At 46.3% G+C, this 25,433-nt stretch overlaps 1 protein-coding gene across 3 annotated transcripts in view; it reads right to left on the reverse strand.

Annotated features, from left to right (window-relative positions):
* The window catches only part of LOC142580129 (putative fatty acyl-CoA reductase CG5065), a 182,656-nt gene that overhangs the window by 149,003 nt on the left and 8,220 nt on the right, over window positions 1-25,433 (reverse strand). The window contains exon 1 of one of the 3 annotated variants that reach the window (XM_075690950.1): window positions 9,801-10,063. The exons of 1 other annotated variant lie outside the window; for it this stretch is intronic. The gene's annotated coding sequence lies outside the window, so the exon portion shown is untranslated. Of the gene's footprint in view, window positions 1-9,800; window positions 10,064-25,433 lie in introns of those variants that run through there. One more of the 3 variants, XM_075690949.1, reaches the window with a different exon arrangement.

Genomic DNA, 25,433 nt, shown 5'->3' on the forward strand with positions numbered 1-25,433 from the left:
TTGCGTCAGAACAAAAGTTGAACTGTTGAAAATGACGAATACAACAAGCTGCTTAGAAAAAAAGAACGAGAAACACCTTTATTTTGCGATTTTCTGTTGCGCCTTGCCTCCAAGCGGCCGCCGGGAGAAGCTGAAATTTGACGTCATGACACCCCCGCGCGCGCGGCCAAGGTCAGCTACAGCCGGCGCAGTCTTTCCGGAGTGTCGGTCCCTTCCAGGGTTTGTTTATCGCCATCGGCTATGTTCGCACGTGGTCCGTCTGAAACATTATCCCCGTCAGCGCTCCATGCAGGTGGTGCGTCTTACACGCGTGCTCGCACGGTCGTCGATCGGTATTGACGCACGCGGCGGAAGAAAATGCCCAAATATTACTGCGCCCATGGCTATTATAACAGCATTATCGGTCGTGACACGCCGTCGCGCACGTTTCCCAGAGACGAGAAGATGCGTAAACTTTGCATACGTGCCTGTCAGCCACCACACCCAGCATGGAGACTTCTAAAAAATGGCGTCATTTGCGCGGACCACTTCATCAACGATCATTATGCGACCAGCCCGGCTGTGCTCAAAAGCCTTGGCATACCGCTCAAAAGGCTCCTGTTGAGGCAATACGATTCAAAGAGCGGGTGCTTAGTGATGCATCCGTAACTCTCAGCGGTCTTCGCCACCTTTTGTTGTTCTGGCAACAGACCCTCTCTCTTTCTGTATGCATGTAGCCGTAGCGGTGACCGCAGGAGCGTTTGTTGAAAGAAGGGAAATTACCCTTTCATTGGCTGTGCAAAAACAGATATTCTCGGGTTGTGACAGAAATTGTTCACCCTGCGGATGCATGTTTTTGTCACAAAACAAAATAGTCATGTTGTATACACTTTCGCTGCGTCTAATATTGAGCGACAGCATACGAGCGCTCTTTTAATTGATCAAATATACAAAACACAGCCAGTGAATGAACGCCAGACAACAGCATGCATGTGTACTAACCTAAAAGGCGCAGCACATTTACCTACATTGCCTTTTCACACGTTGCTTTTCAAGCTCAAGCAAAAAATTACGCATTTTCATAGGTCTCTGCATGATCATGCGTCGCGTTTCATGACTTGGTTGTTCGCGCAGCATTTCCCTAGTAAATGTCACAGCCAAAGGCTTTCCTTTCTCTATGGCCACAGAATCGATGTAGCTATTAAGTGATCTGGTCGACGGGTCCCTAGCGCAGCCGCCCATCTCAGCGAGTTCAACCAGTAAATGGCTTCTAATGGCGTGAATGTGATAGTAGTCGTAAACACAGGGCTATGAAATGGCTGGAAAATTCTACAAATGCCGTGCCTCGTCGCATAAAAACGAAGTGTGCAGCGGTCGAAAGCCGACAGCGTAGGTAAGCACAAAGCGATGAGCTACGCTACCTACGATTCAGCCGTAATAGCTGCCTTTCTGCCTCAACGCGGGTCACGAAACTAGGCATTTTGCATCCTACGTAACATAACTTTACGAACTGCTGCCGCTGCACTTCAAGTTTACTAGAAAAAAAAATTACCATGTTGCTGGCCCGGACTGCCTGACCGGCACGTTCAAGGCCGCCTGCTCTTCGCCGCTTGACGTGGAAGGCTCGTAACCGTAAGCGGTTATATTTCTTGCTAAGTTGGAACGGTCCTCATCTACAGACGTGTACTCATAGCTGGTAGAGGCACCAGAACCTGAATCCATGCTCGCGATAGCGGTGGCGGCGCGTCTCGAATGACCGCGGCCGGCCGGCTGGCTATCCGTTGAGGGTGCCGTGACGTCACGCCTTCCAACTCGCTTGGGCCGGGCGGCGTTGCGCGCGCTCACAAAAACGCCAAAAATAAAGCCATCCGCTGAAAAATGAGCGAAGTGACTACTTGTTTTCGGTGTACTCGCACACTGAGGACCCATTTTCTGTATTATCGTAAAATGTTCAGATTTTGTGTCCGTATCCCTTTAAGGCCTGCAACATTGGGGACCGACTTCTAAAATATATTGGTGTCTGCTACAGACAAGCGACGACGCGACTGGTAATCAACGGACAAACAACTCCCACCATACAGCTCAACAGATCCGTTAGGCAAGGATGCCCCATGTCACCAGTTCTTTTTGCTCTGTACTTAGAACCCCTGTGCAGAACAATTCTAAACGACAGCGACCTAACAGGCTTCAGTTTCGCAGATACTTCTGTGAAAGTCCTCGCCTACGCCGACGACCTTACGGTACGATGCTATTCTTTCACCACGCCGTTTACTTTTTTTGCCATCTTAATTCCTTTTATTTGCTTTTTTTACATAGCAGGTACCATGCACGGAAGCGTTCTTTCTTTACAGCTTTTCTAACACACATACACAGAGAATTGCACATCTATATAAGTATTCATCTTTGCTGCCGGCGCTTCTGCCACACCTGCCATCGCTTGCTAAACTCATCTTCGCCACCCAGCAGCGAACTTGTATACGCAAAAGCATCACAAAATTGCGTCCACACGGGTTTTGCGTTTTCTAGTGCTAGGACGTAATCAGTCGGGATCTCCAAACTGCATAAAAACCTAGCAATAACAGGTTTCCAACACTTGTCATTTCTGTCATCTTCCAGTGTCAGATATTTTACGTTATCCCAATTTCGGTATATCTGCACGTCAAACGCATCGGCCCTTGGCCGAGGATCACACCCACCGTCATCTACCGATTCCGGTAATTATAAAGTCGGTCTTCCTCGCCTACCGACTGGCAACACCGTCCTCAATTCAGTTTTCCTGCATGCTGACCTGGCAGGGCGGCCGTATCCAGCCCCGGACTTTCGCGATGCTCTCCTTTCAGTGCTAAATGCAACTGACATACTCGGCGCTGGACAATACCAGATGAGCCATTTGTGGTTGGTGACATGTGTTAATAGCATCGCGAAACAGAAACTTGTCGACAAAGGCGAGTTGTTGGTGAAGAGCCTCAAGTGCCCTGTCATTGACCCGGAATGCAAGAATATCAAGATGAAGCTTCTTTGGCTTCCCCCACACCTCGAACAGAGACTGATTGTTGAAGCGCTAGAGCCATATGGCACAGTGCAGTCCATCACGAGAGAAATGTGGCGGTGTGACGGCATGGAGGGTTGGCAAATGGCTAACCGAGACGTAGCGTTCACATTGAAAGATGGCGTTTCTGCCAGTAATCTGCCACATCTGTTGAGCATATACGGCCACCAGTGCCTTATTTTGGTACCTGACCGACCACCACTTTGCCTCCGGTGCAACAGAGGTGGGCATATCCGGCGACAATGTCGAACACCACGCTGCAGTAACTGTCACCGCTACAGTCACCCTGCAAATGCATGCGTCGGAACCTACGCTGACAAGCTTCGTAGAAATAGACCAGCTGAGGATGATACCATCACCGATCATCTCATGGACGTGAGCGAAGTTGGGGACGCAACTGGAGAAACACTCCCTGAGACTCATCGACAAGAACAGATTAAGCCGTCATCGGCTGCATTAGCCTCAGCCAGAAGCCTGCGAGCGAGGATGAGACTAAGGCGCCTGACGACGAACCATCTGTGTCATGGGCAGAATCACCACCAGTTCAAGATCGCCCACCGTCAGTGGAATCTGGATCGATGTGCGAGGCCGCTAAGAAGCGTCCAGCGCCATCTGACAATCCATCGCCCTCGGGAAAAGAGGCTCGCGTTCCCAAGGTGTCAAAGTTGACAAAACCGCTCCGGGGAACGCCTACTCCTACAGATGTCCCTTGAGTTAACGTGCACCAGAAGGTCCATAGTGCATCACCTCATCAAGAAGGGAGTGGTGCACCTCTGGAGCAGTGTTTAGACGCTGCACCTACATAGGTAATCATGACGGGCGCTCTTCCCTTCCATTTTGGTACTTTAAACGTCCGTGGCTTACGAAGTAAGCGACGGCAAGTACAGCTTCTTCATTTGTTACGCAATAGAAAATTAGATATTGCTGCTATCCAAGAAACAAAGATTGAATCCGACGAAAACACAGAAGTAGCCCTATCTTCATTCCTATCTGACTATAATGTTTGTGTCAGCCATGCAGTCAGCGTTTCTGCAGGCTGTATGTTATTTGTTAGAATACATTTACCATGTGATTTGCTACATTTGTTTACTGATAGGGAAGGGCACCTAATCTGTTGTGATATGGATATCAGTGGTATGAGCTTTATATTTGTGTGTGTTTATGCTCCGAACAAGTTACGTGAACGCGAGTGCTTCTTATCTCTAGAACATCATTTCTGTACTGATCGTGCGTTGGTCCTAGTTGGAGACTAATTGTGTATGTAACACGCAAGATCGTACGTCACTGAAACTGAGACATGATCCAAGTAGTGATGCATCGCAACGCCTGATATGTGATTCTCAGCTTGTGGACATTGGGGAAAATGAAAAGGATGTCGATATACGCACTTCCAGGGCACCTCGCATGCAAGACTTGATCGAATTTAGGTTTCAGTTAGCGCACTACCTCTTATTTATGGTTACACTGTGCACCCTATATTCTTTGTGACCATTGCCTAGTCTCAGCATCGTTTGGCAGCCGTCGGTATCAAAGTCGGCGTATGTGCTGAGAGCTGTGGAAGTTTAATAACCAATTACTTTCGCGTGAGAGTTTCTAAAACCGTGTTACTGAGCTTATAGCTCATGTGTCATGCTGCAAGGACTTGCCACTCTTTGCTGTGTGGGAATTATTCAAACAGGGAAGTTAAAATGATGGCTATCGAGGAATCATCAATATTGGCCTTCGAAAAAAAGAATAATAACAAATCATTCTATAAACCTCTGAGTGAATTGCATGAGCTTGAATGCCTACATTCGGGTCAATATATTGATGATATTTATAAGGTCAAGGAACAGTTAAACTTTGAACGCAGAAAAATACAGAGGTGCACTAGTGCGTGCGCGAGAGCAGCGTTTTCTGGAAGAACAGCCTTGCAGTAGGGCCCTAGGTGATGAACGCCGACACGCGCTGTCGAAACAAATGCTAGATATAGAGTATGGTGGAATCATTGTTAATGAGCCTACTCTAATAACTAAAGCGTTTTTCGAGCATTATCACAAACAATTTCGAGACCATAAGCCATTGGATACAGATGCTGCCAAAAAATTGTATCGTTACTGCCCCAGTTAATCAGGATGATTAAAATTATACAAATGAAAACCTTGATATTAATGAGGTAACTGCATGCATCGATTCGTTAGCGAAAGGCAAGACGCCCGGCCCCGATGGCCTTACTGCCGAATTTTATCAGTGTTTTCGTTCCCTCTTATCACCATTATTACTTCAGGTGTACCGTGAGGCCTTGGAAGTAGTGTACCTAACCGCCACAATGTACGAAGGACACACCGTCCTTATAGCCAAAACCGATGATGAGACTAAATTGCAAAAAGTTGACGGGTATCGGCCTATCTCCTTATGCAATGTTGATTATAAAATTTTTGCTAAGGTATTAGCTAACAGTTTGCAAGTTGTAATAAGATCTGTGGTCGGTGATCATCAAACATGTGGCATCAGGGGCCGGTCCATTCAGACGAACATTGATGTTGCGAGATCGGTGCTAGAGTGTGTATAGCTGAGGGGTTTGGACAGGTGGCAATGGTACAGCTAGATCTGGCTAAGGCGTTCGACAGAGTAAATCACTCATTCCTGTTTACTGTACTAGAGCATATAAATATCGGGTCCCTGCTCCTTAGAGGTATCAGGATATGTTATGCTAATGGTTCAGCGAGGCTGATAGTGAATGGCTCTCTCTCCGATTCGATTAGGCTTGCATCATCAGTACGACAAGGATGCCCTTTGTCACCGCTCCTGTTCTGCTGCTTGTATTTAGAACCACTTTGTATGAGCATTGTTAAAGAACAAAATTTCCAAGGGTTTAAATTACTGACTAATGAGGTTCTGGTTCTTGCGTATGCAGACGACGTGGCCTTTTTTGTACAGATAAAGAGAGTGTGAAGACTGCTCTTGCAATTACAGAAGAATATTGTGCGGCTTCTGGTGCAAGCGTTAACTTCGAAAAAAGTTCAGGTTTTTGGTTTGCATTATGGGCCACAATGCCATCACATTACGCAGGCATTCAATGGAAAGAAGATCTGCGTTATTTAAGTGTGCCTCTCTCACAGTATAGAAATAGCAACGCTCATTGGTCGGGAGAAGTTGGCAAAATTCAACGTAAAGTGAATTCATGGCGAGGGCGGAATTTGTCAATGTTCTTTCGTGCTGAAGTGTGTAACGTTTTCTTAGCTTCCTGTCTTATGTATGTGCTGCAAGTACTGCACTGCTTACGACTTCGCCTTCAGGCACTGCATCGCGTATTTGCAACATTTATTTGGAGTTCCAGTTGTGAATCGATGCGGCGTGACAATCTGTTCCTCCCTCTTGAACGTGGTGGTCTAGGATTAGTCCACCTCTTCATCAGGCAAATTGTTTCACGCCTGTTTTTCTTTCGAGACAATGACCATCCATTCTTGCGTGAAATGTTGCAACTCCGTTTAGTTCATTATATCCCTAATATAGTAGTGTCATCAAATGCCAAAGATGTCCCACAGGCTCCTTGGAGCTTTCTTAAGGAGGTTGTGGACACATTTCTTTTCTTGAAAGTTAGATTCAGCCTGGAGTATGTGTTCACTGCGAGTCGAAAAGCAATTTCTGCGGCACTGGTGGACTCTATTTTCCCAGGTCCTTTGTATCGTGCACCTTATTTAAGCCGACCTTATGAGGATGTACGTAAGCGCGTCCGAAAAATGTGTGTACCTCCTGGAGTAAAAAGATCTTTCTTTAAATTACATTCGGAAACACTCCCTGTTAAAACTTAGTTGAATTCGAGGGGTTGCTATGTGCCGTGGTCAACAAACTGTCGGCTCTGTCCACGTGCCGAAACCATAGATCACTGCTTCATAGACTGTAGGGACGCTGTATTCTTTTGGGACATTCTCCAACGGACGCTTAAAAAGGACATTGACATGACTCCCTATACAATTAGGTTTCTTCCGTTTAAGGTTACGGGTGGTCCTCCCTATGACATGTTCATAGTACTTGGTTTACATAGCCTATGGAAAAGTAGACTGTGACCCCCATGCCGAAAGCCCGCGATCTACAAAGTCCTTCTTTCGCGAAAGTGCTGCTTATGTAAGAAGTGCGTATACGCTGCGCAGGAACCTCCGCCAGACTGGATGCACTTGTTGGATGCATGTGTGTGTTTGCCTGAGTTTTAAGTGTGTAGTTGTGTTCACTTTGTAATACACTTTCAGTTTTCTTTTCCATGTAATAAAGAAAAAAAACGGCGTGGTGAAGTGGTTAGAGTACCTGACTTGTGAGCGATAGAACGCGATTTCGAATCCTACTGTCGGGCACGTTTTTTTTTTTCAGCTCATTAATTTTTTTAGGGTATAGATGCCTAATTTTATTAATTCCACCTTTCCGGAGCATCGGACCGAATTACCGTTACTCCCTTGGGGAGCATCGGACAAGGGCAACTGTTAGTCCTCGAAGGAGTAAGCGATGGGGAGTAACAGTTCATCCCATGTCATGAAGTTCGTCCCCAAAAGGACCAATGGTTGTGGCAAATCAGTTAGTCCCCAAAAGGACTAACCTCCCTACTACCCCTTTTAGTCCTTTTTTTCTTAGAGTGTATCAGCCCAACACCGCAGCCACTGCAACCACGTCGGCTTATACACGGATGCAAGATTAAACGGTGCGCCCCTTAACCTTGCTGTCTTTGCTAAATGGAAAGAGGTATTGTTCTCGCTGTCATTTCTGCCCGCAGTCGCAATTTAATAAAAATACCGAGAGCGGGAAACAGGGTGCGCGAAGTAAGTAACATTTCCTTCTTAAAGTTCGCGCTTGACGAAACATTTTAGACATTAGCTGCTCGTTGCGATTAACCACTACTTGGAACGGGATAGTTGGTCAAACATTATTGGGCAGGAATCTCTGCTGCCACACTTTTCTAGACGGATGCAAATTGTAGGCATGAAGTTCATACCTGCTTGGCAGGTTTCCCCATTCTTCGCAAACAGGTGCTCATCGCTAATCTGCAGTGGTAGGATAAATTGTAGCTTCACCATGGCTCCATTTATGAGACTCGATATACATATTAGAGAGGCTCCATTTGTCGGCTTACCAGACAACTAGCACGATAACGTGACGCAATGTGCCAAGTAATCATTCTTGTGCATTGCTGCCACTGAGCATGCGCAAAACTGGGACCATCGTTAGGTTGCGCTGATAGGACTGAATGCCAGAGGTGCTGAAGCTCAAAAAGATGAAATAGTGCAAAAGTGCAGGATGTTCCATTTGTGGCAACGCCTTCTCGCGAAAGCTTCCAAATTAAGACCTGTAGGCCAGTCAGTGAAATTATCGCACCTGAAAAACAAATTCAGTAACCCGTGATGGAGCCACGAAATGAACGCGTCGTCAGTCACGCACACAGGCACGCACGTGCAAGATAAGTAAAGCCCGGTTTGCAAGTGAAGCCCACGCACTTGTTTGCCCTCTCTAGTCGTGTGACACCCAATGAAGGCGTTGAGCAGGTCACTCGGTTGGTGCTCTTGGGCTGCAGTCGCACGATACGCAGCTCCACGATACGGCGCCGAGAGGCATTGGACCAGCGTAGACGAAACTTTTCTGCCTGTCGGCTTTGCGAAGCCAACGTGCACATTTGGCGATGATTCAGTTACGCGCCTGGCCGTATGTGCATTGCCACCAATAATCTCGACCGCTGTGGCCTCGTTAAGTTGCTGCCTCGAGCAATGTTATGCAAGCAGAGAGCAATCGTCGGCCCAGCCGAACAGCAACGGTGCCCGACGATGTCTGCCTCCGATAAAGCCAGGCCAGCGGCCCTCCCCCGCTCGCTTCCGGGGGAGGCCGGTTGCGTCACTCGGTCGGATTGCGGGCCACGGCGCTCCGTGGCCCCGTGACCGCTTTCGCGGCCACGCTGTCCCAGGAGGAAAACGGCCGCCCTCACGCGCCGCTGCCGAAACCAAGTGTGCTCGGTGTACTGTCAAATATTTGTCCGCCCGAGAACATCTCGCGCTCTTACACGCCTTGAGGAACCCGGCTGCTAAACCAGGAAGAGCCAGGGAGTATGTCACTCGAGACGACTGCGCGGTCTCCAGCTGAAGCCACTTAGTCTTTGCAATAATGCAACTCTCGCAAGTGCGTGAAATGTATGTGCTCGGTGACGTGCCATGTAGGTGGTAAAAAAGAGCACCATCCGGAGGAGTAACTCGATACTGATACGTCAAAAGCAAATATGAAAGGCTACACAGTAGTATGAGAAACGAAAGAATACAACTCATGTTTTCTTCTTATGTATTTCAACTCGTATATCGTTTACCTCTTTTTTCTGTAATGAGACAGTCACAAAGGACAGATTGTTAAGGGAATCGAGAGTGTGGCACATATCACCCTAAGATGTTTTGCAGCAATCGAGTGTAGCTAAACTGAGTGAAAGTTATTTTACTATACAGCACAAGCGTCGACATAAAAAATAAAAAAAAAAAGTGATCAAAACTTGAAGTTCTTAACACATCACGCAAGCATAGATGCTGCCTTTGTTGGTGTCAGAGCATTTGGAGTCTTCTGCCACGAATAACACTTGGCGTCACTTTACGTGCGTCGCAGCCAGAAGAGCGCAGATTTCTGGTAGAATGGAAATATTTTAGGCACATGGGTCCCAACCACGCCGCAAAGTTTGTATTACGAGCACCCCGAAAACCCGCAACACGCGACGCGGAGCATTCCGTCGAACGACCAGAGCGGTCGCGCTAACGGAGCTTATCCCGAGACTCACCGTGCACCAAGCATCCGAGGTCAGGCAGCTGCGTCGCCCCAACAGGTTGCACCGAGTTGTGCCGGGGCCCCTTTCGTCGAGGCAGGCGCGGCGAGGGAGCGAGCCAGACGCGAGCGGCCCCTCGCGGGATTCGCTCGGTGGGTGGGGCCGGCGTTCTTCCGCACTGGCGGCTGACCGGTCATGAGGGCGACCTTCGAACGTGTTGACGGCGTGGGTGAGTGGCCGTGTGGTCACATGGCGTTGTAGTGGGGGTGGGCGATGCTGCTTTCTTCAGCGCGCAATCATATTGTAATTTCCCCATCGGCGTATGCTGATAAATCATCCGGAAACTGCGGGAACGAGTGGAAGAGCGCTGAAAGGACGAGGAATGTGTTAGAACAGAAGCCGCAGGAAGTTGTTTCATAGAGTGGCCTATTGAGCGGTTCTCTTGCGTAGTCACTGTACATGCGCGCTTCGTTTGACTCTGGACCACGCTTGCTGAAGCGCTCGAAATTAGGGCAACTGAAGATGTGCTCGCAGGGCTCAATAGGTACTGAATGATAGTTTGAACAGAATCGCGTGTGACTGTCCGATCACCCATTTGCAAAGCTGTACGGACATATTTTGTTTTCTTCCCAGAGAAAATCGGAGGGTTGCAGACAAGCGTGCTATCAAGGGTCGATATTTTGTGGGACACTATGTTATTTACCTGGTTAGCTTATTTCGACGGTTGTGGAACAGCTCCTATTCACGAAAGGCAGTGATCCAACAGAAATAAAGAATGCGAAGCACATAGGAAAGTAAACAGTGGCATATTTATGAGAAACGGTTAATGTCGATCGTAGGGGCAGGTCACGAGAGTTCGCGAGCTATTCCTCCTCTTACAACTGTTATCATCCATTATACATTAAGCCGGTGGCAGATGCATGGTAAAATCGGTTGAAGCGGGCAATGCGGGTGAGTTGATTTCAGCTTGACCACCGGTTATTTGCCATGGAGCGATACCTCAGAGAGTTCGAGGAGAGTGTATCGTATCGCGCCTGACACGTGTGCTATGCATGATAAGCTGAAGGGGCGTAGTCCCACTTCTCTGTATATCGTCGCATGACTATCTGAGGGGCGTTGCCCCATTTTACTGTATAAAACACCTGCTCAATAAATCCCGGCCAGTCGTGCTCTGGCAACCGCAAGCATGCGGCCATGCTGATACATGGTGTCAGAAGTATCTAGCCCCTGCCCACATTTGCTCGTCTGAAGGATAGCAGTCGCCGAGGTCGCCGTTCGAAGGCTGCCAGCATAGATTTCATAAAGCCACCGGAGCCGCTGTGGTTTGAAGGTGGCAAGAACTGGGGGCTGTTCAAGCAACGGTTTCAACTATTTCTGACTGCAACGGAACCAGCGAGTAAGAAAAGAGAAGCATTGACAAAAACTGCGTTGCTACTGAGAGGAAGCCATCGAGGTCTACAACAGCTTCACTGAAGACGATTCAAAGGACGATTACAACGCAGCAATCAAAAAGTTCGACGAATACTTCGCTTCTCTAGTCCATGATGTACATCAGCGCTACCTGTTCCGTAGCCGAACGCAAGAGCCCGGTGAGTCTTTTGAGCATTTCTTACGAGATCTGAAGACGAAAGCACGAGCGTGTAACTTTGGTGGGCTAGCAGAGTCAATGATCAGAGACCAAATTGTTTTTGGCACAAACGACGCCAAGGTTCGAGAGAAGCTTCTTTCTGACAACCAGTTGACGCTGCAAAAGGCAGAAGAACATTGCAAGGCAGCTGAAGTAGCAGCAGCGAACCAGGCAATTTGGATGCGAGAACAAAAGCAAGTCGACGGAATGCCCAAGAAACGTCGTGCTTCAGAAGTAAAGCAGCACAAAAGTTACACATTTCAAAGTTGTGCAAGGGCGCATGCACCACGAAAACGCCGAGCTTACAGACGAAGATGTCGTGCATGCCAAGGAAAAAAACCACTTCGCTATATGTTGCAAAGCAAAACCGCAAGTAGGCGAGTTGCAAGGTAGTGAAGATCGTTTTCAAATTCTCGCTGTCGGTAATAAGACCAGCCGAGCACACTGGGTGGTAAAAGCGAAGGCGGGAGGAAAACTGATTTGAAATTAGATACTGGATCACAGGCCAACCTGCTACCTTCAGCTCTGTACGAACAGATAAACCCGAAGCCACAGTCGAATCCCTGCAGTGCGGTGTTACGCTCCTACGGGGGAAGCGGAGTCAAGCATTTGGGAACCGCAAGGCAAGAAGTGACGCTGCGCGACAACGCTCTCACTCAGAATTTTTCATTGTCCGCAAGGGAGCCCAAGCAATTCTCGGTCTGCAGGCGTGCGAGACCAGGTGACTAGTATCCCGACAAGTACACAGCGTGTCGCAAAGCAGCTCAGAAAAAGTTGTGAATGAATCTCGCCACCGTTTTTCTGGCATAGGCTGTGTCCAGCGTCACTATCGCATGGCCCTGCGCGACGGAGCACTCCCAGTCGTCCAGCCGGCGGGTCGAGTACCAATGGCCCTGAAAGAGCAGCTTCGTCACGAGCTGGAGCGCATGGATCGGGAAGGCATAATCGCGAAGGTGACTGAGTCTACTGAATGGGTAAGCCCTCTTGTCATAGTGCGCAAGAAAAACGGTAAAATACGCGTGTGCATGGACCCGCGTAAGATAAATGAGGCCATTAGACGAGAACACTTCGAAATGCTCAGGTGAGAGGACATTGAATCCGAGCTCGCAGGAGCTAAAGTGTTCAATCGCCTAAATGCGAATTCCGGTTTCTACCAGATTCCGCTTCACGACGAAACGTCGAGAATCTGCACTTTCGCGACGCCTTTCGGCCGCTACCGTTTTCTCCGATTGCCTTTCGGCATATTGTCAGCATCGGAAGTGTTTCAAAAGGCCCTTAACGACATTTTTGAGACTGTACCAGGATCGAAGGTATATGTCGATGACATATTAGTTTGGGGCTCATCAGGGCGAGGGCATGACTAACTACGTAGGTTGGTGCTAACTGCAGAAAAAGTAGGGCTAACATTCAACCCTGACAAATGCGTTGTTGGAGTCAACGACATAGAGTTCTTAGGGGACGTAATTTCTGCAGAAGGAATAAGGCCGAGTTCTGCCCTCGTTCAGTCTATGCTCCAAATTCCAGAGCCGCGTGACAAGCCGCGCAGAGAATGCTCGGAGTCGTAAATTATTTAGGCAAGTTTATTCCACCACTGGCAGAAAGGACGAAGCTTTTGTGCAGCATAATCAAGGAAGACGCGGTGTTTGATTGGACGCCGAATCATGCGGAAGAATGGCGTCAGATATGCCACACCTTAAGTAGTCAACCGTTGCTGTCGGTGTTCGACCCAGCAAAACAAACAAAACTCTCGTGTGACGCATCACGCAGTGGCGTAGGCGCCGCACTCTTGCAGGGCCACGATACTTGGAAACCGGTCGCGTATGGATCGAGAACACTTTCAGAAGCGGAAAAACGGTATTCGCAAATAGAAAAAGAAACGCTAGCTATTACATACGGCTGCGAAAAATTTGATCACTTTGTGTACGGCCGAAAGGTCGTCATTGAGACCGACCACCGGCCTTTCTTTATCTGTAAGTAAACAATCGGTGACATGCCACCCAGGCTACAACGTTTCTTTATGCGATTGCTCAGATATGACTTCGACCTGCAATTCGTTCCAGGGAAACAGCTCTTGCTGCTCGTGGACATGCTATCTCGAGCGCTCGGCAATTTGGACACGGATGTGGTTGGCACCGCTGACGTAGAAGTGCACGCCGTGGGTACGGTATCTTCACTCATCAGTGACTAAACATGGCAGCGCCTCGCAGCAGAAACAGCGAAAGATAGTTACATGAAATTGGTACTGCAAAACCTAATAACCAATGAGCCAATAGACGGTCCGTTGAAACCATTTTCATCGGTGCTATATCATATTAAAGGTGTCCTATTCAAGGGGTGCGAGGTCGTAATTCCTAGCAGTATGAGGCGAGAGACTGCGCAGGATTCGCGAGGATCATCTAGGACAGACAGACGGAAAAACTTTATTGGTAGTAAATGAGTTTGGACTCCTCTGGGTCCGGGAATCGGCAAATGTAACGCTAGGTCTCGTCTTCTGGCCTGACATGAACTCTGAAATCGAGGTGTTCGCTCAGATGTGCGCTGCATGCAAAAAGTATGCGTATAACCAGCCCACGGAGCCACTTGTGATGCGTCCCGTTCCGGACCAGCCTTGGTATCGCGTAAGAATCGACATATTCCACTACGGCGGCAAGTCCTACCTGTGCGTCTGTGGCGCCTTGTCTAACTTCCCAGAAGTAAAATACCTCCGAGACACTACAGCCAGGACAGTCATTGAAGCGACTAGTGCTATATTTGCCCGTTATGGCATTCCAGTGGAGGTTCTTTCCAACAATGGTCCCCAATTTCCTAGCAGAGAATTTTACACGTTTTCGCACACTTACGACTTCAAACACATTACCTCAAGTCCGGGATTCCCACGTTCCAATGGGTTATCGGAAAAGGGGGTACAGGTGGTGAAGAGACTCATACATAAAACAGCCGAAGCTAAATATGATTTCTGGTTGACACTTTTGGTTTACAGGACTTCCCCTTGGAATGTGGCCGGTCGCCAGCAGAGATCCTCCAAGGTTGCCAACTGTGAACTCTGCTGCCTGCCTTCGAATGTGGACCAGCCCACCAAGTTGTCAAGCACCGTCAGCTTCAAGCCTTCGCGCAGACACTAGCTCCGCTCCACGAAAGTGATGTCGTGCGAACCCAGACCGGCACGTGGGCCACGAGAGCACAGGTTCTGAAACCGTCGACGTACCCCAGGTGTTACCATGTGATCACGCCGGAGGGGCGGTCCTTTCGGAGCAGTCGCAAACACATACTACCGACTGGGGAGACCTTTCAACGTGACTTAATTCCCAAGGGTAGCGACGCGGAACCAGAGTGCTCGACATCTGCTCATCGCACCGACGACGCAGCGCCGAGTAATAGTGTTGCGACAGCCGCGGACATGTCCCGCAGTGCGCCGTCAACGCCAGCCAGTGTTACGGCAACTGCAGACATTTCGGTCAAGTCGCCGCCTGCACTAGCACCGAGGAGGTCCCTGGGGCAAGCAAGACCACCCCGACAGTATGATCAGAACTTCGAACAGATTTCCTAAACACGCTGTGTCAATATATATGTGCTTTACTTTCGTTATAAGCGTGTAACCTCGGAATCATCACCCGCCGTGGTTGCTCAGTGGTTATGGCGTTAGGCTGCTGAGCACAAGGTCGCGGGATCGAATCCCGGCCACGGCGGCCGCATTTCGATGGGGGAGCAATGCGAAAACACCCGTGTACTTAGGTTTAGGTGCACGTTAAAGAACCCCAGGTGGTCTAAATTTCCGGAGTCCTCCACTACGGCGTGCCTCATAATCAGAAAGTGGTTTTGGCACGTAAAACCCTATAATTTTTTCTTCGGAATCATCGCTGTACTAAATCTGTAAATAATTGCGCTGTTTATTTTATTTTCTTTCTTGTAACGAAAGAGGATGTATCGCGTCTGACACGTGTGCTGTGCATGATAAGCTAAGGGGGCGTAGTCCCACTTCTCTGTATATCGTAGCATGATCATCTGAGGAGCGTTGCTCCATTTCACTGTATAAAACACCTGCTCAATGAATCCCGGGCACTCGTGCTCTGGCAACCGCAAGCATGGGGCCATGCTGATACAGAGTTTGACCGTTAGTTACGTATGTGAGGTAATAAACGTTGGGAACGACGAATGGGACTGCGACTGCAACTGTCGGCACATTGCGCACTACCCGCCGTGGTTCTTAGTGGCTTCAGCGATGCGCTGCTAAGCACGAGGTCACAGGATCAAATCTCGGCTGCGGCGGCCGCATTTCTATGGCGTCGAATTGCAAAAACACCGTTGCACCATCCCTGTAAGAACCCTCGTGTAAAAAAGAAAATGCCATGTGATCTAAATTGATACGGCGTGCCTCATAAAAGGATGGCGGTTTTCTCACGAAACACCCCCCCCCCCCCGCCCCGATTTTAATTTTGAATGCTGGGCGCTGACGCTTCTGGCTCAAAAAGAGCACCAAGTCAAGTCGCCTTTGGTGAACGAGACAGCTTCGTGATAGTCGTCGTTCCGCTCTTTCGAGCGACGTTGCGATGCAAGGTATGTCTATTCTACGGACTGATTGGACAAGACACGTGGTCCTTGATACAGAATCGCACGCAGAGCGCATAACTGGGACGCATCGAGAAAGTTTCGTGACAATCTTTCGCACGGAAGCTACGAGAGACTGTATTTTGCCGTTTGTTGCTTCACCCACTTCGCCTCGCTGTAAGTGAAGAATGACAACGGCGCTGTCCCAGGTATTGTGGTTGTAGGGCACGTGCATGGAAAGGAGTGTCGCGTTCCTTTGATGGTGCCATTGGTCTGTGGGAGATACGGCGCTCAATGACCGAACTGTGAAATGCACTGACACGGTAGCTCTCGAAGGCATTAGCGTAACAACCACGCTGATAGCGTACCGTTCGCGATGGGCTATTGCGAATTATAATGGAGCGCAGCAAAAAGACCGCTACGCAAACAGTCGAAGAGGAGGCTGCGGTTTCCACGTGGTGTGTAAGGGGGTCAACCGAGACGATGCGGCATTTTCGTCTGGTAAATGGGTTTGATGTCTGGACAGACTTCAGTTGGAAAAGCGATACGACACACTTTGGCGTCAATTTGAACACAACGCCTTTTTGAAATGACTGAGTCTAAAGAATAAACAACTTGGCGCGTTGGGCGTGTTGGCATTCGCACTTGGATAATGCTTTCGTAGCATATATCAGAAACGGACATAAGGGAGGCATGAACACCACAGTGCTCTAAGTTCAAATATTTATTTATGGAAAATTCACTTTTATTGGTCATGGGGGGAAAAAAAGCGTCATCCCTGATCAACACGTCCTACAGCTGCTTCCAAAAAGGTCGTCTCTTTATCTGACAGGTTGACAGCCGCAGTGCTAACAAAGATTTCACCATTACACCTGGGAGCTTATGGCTCTGTTATTTCACGCACATCCCTATCTCAGTGCTCTAAGAATCAGTCAAAAAAAGCTCTGCAACACTCCTAATACTGAACAGACAGATGACCGTCGTAATTCTTTACACTTAAAAGGGCCATGACATGGTCATCCGACTGGTCTCAGCTTCTGTTTTTATCTCAGAGTAGAGGGCCCAATATATTTATACATACAACCAGCTGGGCTCAGATGTCGTAGCACACGCAGGGTGAAAGCACATCAAATTCAACAGTGTCAATCAATCAAATGAGCTTTTATTTCGCCATTAGAAATATGCGAGTGACTGAAAATGCCGTTAACTGCAGCTTGACAAGGCTCCGCCCCCTACAAAGTCCAGCAGCAAGTGAGCCGCGATACACTTCTAAATAATATGTGTATAGAAAGCAACTAAACATGCTTATTGAAAACAGATACACTTCGACAAAGGATGGACAAACAACCTATGATTACTTGGTGGGCCCGGTGACTGTATCTTGGTGCAGTTCGCTAACCGCTTTGCTTTCGCCATGCAGATGGTCGTCTATCTCATCACCAACCTGCTGCTTCCTGTTCTGGCATGCACATGCTCGAGTGCGTCGTCAGTGCAGGCTTCCCCTTGTCAAGAAGACGGAGCGGCCACGTGCAATCCTTTGCCTGGTTTCCACGTATCGCCATTTCTATCTGCCTCACCGTTCGTCACCTACCGGTCCTGGAGCCAACTTGGAAAGATTCATCGCCATCGACAGCCCTACCACCTATAAAGCAACAACCACCGTCGACGCAGCTCGGTGGGCCCGGTGACTGTACCTTGGTGCAGTTCGCTAACCGCTTTGCTTTCGCCATGCAGGTTAGTCAAACATATGCACTTTTTGCTAAAAAAATCAAGCAATTATCTTCTGGTACAGCTTCCGAGCCCACGGTGCTGCGTCGCGACTACCACTGCGTGCATTTATGTCATCCGTCTGCTACTAATCATATCCGGTGACGTGGAGACTAACCCTGGTCCTGCCAGCCTTGACACTGTACTGGCCGAATTGCAGAAACTAACCGCAGGCCAAACAACACTTGTGCAGGAGCTAAAGGGCCTGAAACTGCAGCTGACCACCACAGACAAAACAATCAGTGGCCTGAATAAGCGCATGAACGACTTAGAGGCCCATTATCAGGCTCTCATGCCTCTACGCCAAGACATAGAAATACTGCAGACATCAACTGAAACAACGACGCCGACGTTTTCGACGACGCCGAAAACCGATCTCGCCGCAATAACCTGATCTTCCACGGAATTACTGACCCCACTACAAATGAAACATTTACTAAGTCTGAAGAATTAATAATTCAGATCTGCCGTAATCATTTACAAACCGACATCAACCCCACAGATATAGAACGGGCACATCGCTTAAGAAAACATACCAAAGATCGAAATCGTCCAATAATAGTAAAATTCGCACATTGGAAAACGAAAGACGCCCTTCTGTCAAAAGGCCGAATGAAAGGAACTAATTATAGACCGTTTTTTCGTAGGCACCGCCATATTGCGAACGCAGTGGCGCCGCCTATGAGCAGCGCCATACTGGCTTGGGTGAAAGCGGTCTTTTGCATGGCAGGTATACGCTCGGCGGTAGGTTCTGACGTTTGTTTTCGCGGTCGTGCGGTCTGTTTAGTATGACGTGCGTCTTCTATGGGGTATACGGTTCTATGAGATGTGCTGAAGTGGTTTAAGGCGTGATGGCCGGAATTTCTGCTGGCGTTGAGGTGGACGGAACACGCAGCGCGATGTGTGCGCGCATATTTGAGCCTACAATCAGCCTCGGACATCAATTGTGTATTAATGAATGTTCCAATCACTGATGTGACCTTGTTGCAGTATTATCCTCTATTTCTAAGCTGCGGTTTAGGAGCCATGAAACATACGCGACGATCGTAACAGCGTGGGTACCGTTCTGCTACGATAGGAGCTGTGATGTTATACTTTGACAAGTGTTCGAACTGTTCGCTGCAGGTTACATAGCGTGACTACTTGGTTCGATGGATGAGGTTTCCGCCCCTGAATAAAATAGTTTTGGCAAGTGATAGCAGCATACCTTACAGTCTGAATTAAGCTTGTCTAGCAAAGGAACTGTTTACGAACTGCGCGAGCTTCCTAAACAGTGGCAGGCGCTGGATTACGGATATATTTGTTCTATATACCCCATGGTCCAAGCATACGGCATTAGCGGTTATATGTTTATAAACGTTGTGCGGCGTGACTATGCGAGGTCGTATAAGTAAGTGTATTTTTATTTCGACCATCACGTCATACATGATGATGCAGGGGGACCGAAGTAAAAGCTGTCTTTCAACAGCTTGACAGAGCAACGGCCCCCCTTATTTGGCAGTAGCATACAAAGTCAGAAAAAAGAAAATACACAAAAAGAAGCACTGCCCACGGCGGTCACATTACACTACAGAGCAATATATAAACATATTACATAAAGGCTGCATCTGGTACATAACTTAAAAAAAAAAAGAAGAAGGCTTTTAATGGTTTACACAATGCAATGACATGGCAAAGGCACTTTAACAGAAAAAAACAGAAATAACAACGAGTAACACCATACTTCTGTAAAACGATTTGGCTTTAGTTGCATAAAGAAATAACAAGAAAAGGTTTAGGAAAGAAAGTAAGCCAAGAGTGTCTGAAATGTGGCATATTGAAGTGTTATATCCTGTCTCAATAGGTCATTAAGAAGTTGTGGAAGCCGGTGTTCTAACGTTTGTAGCCCATATGTTGTTCGAAATGTTTTAATTTCCCACATATCCTTATTTCTTGTGTTGTAGCTTTGTTCACGCCTTCTCAGGCCTGAAAGAGCTTGAATAAAAGATGTTTTGTTTAAATGTTCTTGTTTAAGTGTTCGGCTGAGGCGATAGTCGTAGATTTTTGTTACTGGAACTATTTTGTGTTGTAAAAATATTTCTCTTGTATGATGCAACCTCGGTAATCTCTTAACAATCCGCATTGCTTTTTTTTGTAATACAAGTAATTTGTTCAGGTTTGCCTGTGTTGTAGTTCCCCAGATAAGGCTACAATAGTTAAGGCGAGAATTAAATAAAGAGTAATAAACTAACATCATAACACAAGAGGGTAAGATTTCACGGTTGCGATAGAGCAGACCAATTATTTGTGATAATTTAGAAGTAATGTGGGCCACATGATCGTCCCAGGACATCTGCTGGTTAAACACAACGCCTAGAGTTTTAAACTGGGGTACTATTTCTAGCGGACAAGATTTAAAGTATATTTCTTTTGTCAGAGTAATTTGTTTATTCTTGGCCCGAAAAACAACTGCTTTTGTTTTGCTCACATTAATTTGCAATGCATTTTTTTGTGTCCATTTGTCTAGGTGTTTGAGCATGCAGTTTGCTGAATCTATTAGATCATTGGCATTTTCGCCGGATAAGAATATGCTTGTATCATCTGCGTATATGATAAATTTTGCGAGGGGAAATACATTGACGATGTCATTGATATAAAGATTGAAGAGAAATGGACCGAGTATACTTCCTTGCGGAACACCGCAGCGGACAGGGAGAGTTTGTGAGATGAAGCCATTTACACTTACAGCTTGTCGGCGATATTCCAGATACGATTTGACTATGGATGCTGCGTGCCCGCGATAACCGTATCGTTCAAGCTTCCGGAGAATTAATACATGATTTATAAGGTCAAACGCTTTTGTAAAATCAATGAAAATACCCAAGACTATACTGTTATGTTCAAATTGTTTTAGTATGTATTCCTTCTGTTCTAAGAGTGCGAATTCTGTTGAAAGGTGCTTTCTAAACCCATATTGTGATTTGGTGAGTATATGATGTTTGGATTCAAATTCTGTAAACTGTTTGTGAAGAGCTTTTTCTAATACCTTTGAGAATATTGGAAGTATGGATATTGGGCGGTAATTGCCTAACTGGTTCCTATCTCCCTTCTTGAAAAGTACAGAACAGCGCGCAACTTGCATTCCATGAGGAAATACAGCATTTGCAATACAGAGATTAATAATGTGAGTAATGTAGGGCAAAATGATATCCAGAATTGATTTTATGGGCCGTATTTGTAGTCCATCTATATCACGTGAGGTAGTATTTTTGAGCTCTGTGAAAATTGTCATTACTTCAACTTCAGTCACAGGTTTAAGATATATCGTTTTGTCTAACAGTGGGACGTCATTTAAGTCGTTATCCACGTCTGTGTCACAAGAAAGACCAAGGAAATATTTATTAAACTCATCCGCTAGATTTTGGTCGGACACATGTGTCCCATTTAATTTCAGTGATGTAATTGCTCTAGGATTTGTATCATTAGTTATGAGGCTGTTTAGTTTTTTCCAAACAAGATCACTACGCCATTTAGTTGATTCGAAATCATTTATGAAATATTCATTCCTAACTTTCTTAAGTATCTTGTTCAGGCGGTTACGATAGGTTTTAAAGATATGCAAGTCGCTCATTTCCTTCGTTCTAATAAACTTATGGTAGAGTTTATTCTTTTTTCCTATCTTAAGCAGAAGATCAGGTGTGAGCCATGGTTTGCGGGTTTTTTTATTTCGCTTAAATGTCTTTATGGGAAAGCAAGCAGCGTAAATTGATTTCAGAATAGCAAGGAAGTCCTGATAAGCCAGGTTTGCGTCACGTTCCGAAAGAACAGTATCCCAATGAGCTTCAGATGCACGCTGTCTAAAAGCGAGAAGGCTTTCCTCCGTGATCGCTTGATAAGAGAATGATTGTTTGTCTCTATTTTTGAGCTTTCCTTTCAAACACAAGAATATCGGCAGATGATCACTGATGTCTGAGATAATTACACCACATTTAGATAACTTATTTCCAACATTTGTTATGAACAGATCTATAAGGGACGATGATCTAGCTGTTATGCGCGTTGGTAGCTGAATCATGTTAGAAAGCCCGCTAGCCTTTAGTAATAAGTCAAAACTTTTCTTCGAACTGTCATGAGCACACATATTTATGTTCATATCTCCACCACAGACCAGTGTAAGGTTTTTGTTGGAGACAAAAGAAAACAACGATTCAAGAACGTCGAAAAAAATAGGATTGCAACCCTGAGGAGGACGATAACAGACAACGAAAAGAAAGTTTTCTGCAAGTATTGATAGAACTTCATAATCTGCTGTGCTCCGAGTAAACTGTGGTAAGAGCTCAGGTTCATGTTCACTATTAATTAACAAACAGACGCCACCACCACGACCTGTATCACGATTTAAGAAGAATGTTTGATAGTTAGGAAACCTAGGAACTTCTGAATCATCCGTTAGCCCGTTTTCTCATGCTTTTTCGAGAAAGAGGATGATAACCGAATTTTTGTTCGATTGTGTTTGTTCCGTTCTCTACGACGCACTCACACGTATTACGGAAATTTTGTCCTCAAAAATAGGCATCGTATTCTTTTGATGCGATCCCTCTCATATATAATGGATGTATACAGGCCAAAAAGGCAATGCCGAAGCGCACAGCCTACATTTGCATCGTGCTGGTTCACCAACCGCAGTGATCGCTGTGTTGAGCAGTGCCATCGGCTTCATGCACGAAGGGCTAGAGTCGACATACGGTAATTTGAAGCCTACTAGAGTTGAAATGCGCGAGAACGATGCCGTTTCATCACAAATATTTGATAGCGCCTACCGTTTAGATGTTTCGTGTTTGCCTTAGATTGGCTGTGCCAAGCATGCGCTCTTATGCTTTGTTTTTCTCCCTATGCCAAGCGATCAGATAGTGAGCAGATTTACCATTTCAAGCTGCTAATACAGAGACACCGGTTTTCTTTGTTGAATTAATACTGATATAAGTAAAATAGTTCACAATACATGCACACACCGCGACTGATAAAGCACGTCACATTCTTGCTCCCCCAAGAGATGTTTCCGCCTACTGTAGTTGCCGATACACCGAAAGGCTTCCTTGACGACCTTATATGAACGGACATGGCGTCAATTTCACAAAGTACCATCTAAAACATCTCGAAATGGTTCCGCAGCAGCGCCGCGCCGGATCGCCCAAGCCAGAGAGAAGGAAAGGCTCTCCGCGTGCTCTATCCTCCTCGCCCGATGAGAAGGTCTATAGTGTAGGTGAAACTTTCTCTCACCTGACTCAGAAAGCACGGAAGGCCCTTTTGCATTTCGCCAAATCTAATTCACTTGCATACTCTCTGCGCTATAGAACCTTGTACATTGGTCCTAAACGATATGTTTTTGATGAATATTCTACCTCTGTAAAAGAAATTGTGTAGCAATCATCCCGTTCTCTACAAAAAAAAGAATCAACCAGAACTTGCACCTAGAAAAGATCTTTCGTTTTCCGCAGTCTTTACTAACGCACGTAGTTATCTTCCGAAGCGCGAACTTATATCTAACATCATATCGTCAACAGGCAGCAACTTGCTCATTCTAAAAGAAACCTGGCTACACATGGACGTCACTGATACTGAAGTTGTGGCCGACCTGCCCGACTTCCATGTTTATCGAACTGACCGCGTACGCACAAGGGGCGGTGGCGCTCTTGTAGCAGTTCACCGGCAACTTTTGTGTTCATTTATTAACATCGCATCAAAACTCGAAATACTATGGCTACTATATTGCACATCACCACTTACAGTGCTGCTGGGGGTTTGCTAGAGGCCTCCCCATGCCACTCCTGAATTCTGTGGGGAGCTCAATAACGATTTAATACAACTAACGACCACCTACCCTAATGCCTCCATCCTACTTTTCGGGGACTTTAATTTCCCAAACATAGAATGGAGCAACTTACCATATTCTTCAATAGTAGGTCACCCAGAGACAAGGAATTTCATCGACATTTGTTTGAACTTTAATCTGACACAATTAGTTTCGGAGCCAACGCGTGTCACATCAGAATCCGCAACAATTCTGGACCTCATCCTGACTAATGATCCCAGTACCCTCTCATCAATTACACATATTCGAGGAATTAATGGCCATAATGTCATTCATGCTACTTTCTCTTTCCTGTAACACCAAATAAGACACATAAGAAAACTATAAGGCTTTACGAAAAGGGTGACTATGACGCAATTAACCGCGAACTTGAGACCTTCTTCCCCACGTTTGAAGCCGCGTATCGCAATCAGTCAATATTCCATAACTGGTCGATGTTTAAGGATAAGTTAACAGATTTGGCTAACAAATATATTTCTAAAGTTCACATTCGCCCCAATAATCAAAAACGTTCGTTTACTAACGCCTTAAAAAAACTAGAAAATAAAAAGAAACGTCTTTACCGAGTGGCTACAAATAACGGGAACTCGCATCGATGGGAAATCTACTACAAAGCTGAAAACGAATATCTGATATCCGCAGCGCAAAGCGTTCCTTTTATGGCACTACACTCGCAAATTGGCTGCGCACTAACCCAAGACAATTTTGGCAAGTAATAAATCCTCATCCTGTTCATACTATTACGCTCACCAATGACTCACACGAGGCAATTACCGATACTGAATGCGCTGACACTTTTAATTCCGCATTTACAACAGTATTTACAAAAAAAATCGAAACAAACATTTCTTTATCTTTGTACAACATTGAAGGTCACATGCCATGCATCACATTTTGTGCTGACGGAATTTCATCCATAATCCAGAAGACTAAGCTATCATCTTCATTTGGCATTGATGAAATTAACTCTAAACTTCTAAGAAACACAAGACACATGGCTGCATCATACTTGTCCTTACTGTTCTCACAGTCACTCTCTTCTGGAAACATGCCGGGTGATTGGAAAGTAGGAAGGCTCATTCCAGTCTACAAAACAGGTAACAGGAATTCTCCATTAAATTATCGACCCATCTCACTAACAAGCGTGCCGTGCAAAATCATCTACTCTCAAATCATTGCCTTCTTGGACAGTAATAACTTTTTTCACCCATCACAACATGGTTTTCGCAAAGGTTTCTCTTGCGAAACTCAATTAGCTATTTTCGTTCACGACTTGCATGCTAAACTTGACATCAATGTACAAACTGACGCAATCTTTTTAGATTTTGCAAAGGCATTTGATAAAGTATCCCACCAACGTTTGCTACTAAAACTTCAACTGTTGAACTTGGACCTTAACGTTCTAATCCGGATAAATGAATTTTTGTCTAATCGCGCACAAATGATTTTATTCAACGATAACCTATCAAGTCCCCTCCCGGTAACCTCTGGCGTGCCCCAAGGATTTGTTCTTGGTCCCCTGTTATTTTTAATATATATTAATGATTTACCTCAGTGTGTCTCCTGTAATATACGCATGTTTGCAGACGACTGCGTCATCTACCGCTCTATCAATAACTCATCTGACCATACTGCACTCCAAAATGATCTTAACAGTGTTTTAGAATGGTGCAGCAATTCGCTGATGACCCTTAACGCCAAGAAATGTAAATTCGTGTCCTTCTCCCGCCGTCGCAACCCTTCCATCTTCCCATATGCAATTAATACCACACCATTAGAATCAGTACAATCCTATAAATATCTAGGTGTAACCCTGTCTCACGATTTGTCTTGGCGCGCACATGTCACTAGCATTATC

This window comes from Dermacentor variabilis, chromosome 4 (assembly GCF_050947875.1).
Source record: "Dermacentor variabilis isolate Ectoservices chromosome 4, ASM5094787v1, whole genome shotgun sequence".
NCBI lineage: Eukaryota > Metazoa > Arthropoda > Arachnida > Ixodida > Ixodidae > Dermacentor > Dermacentor variabilis.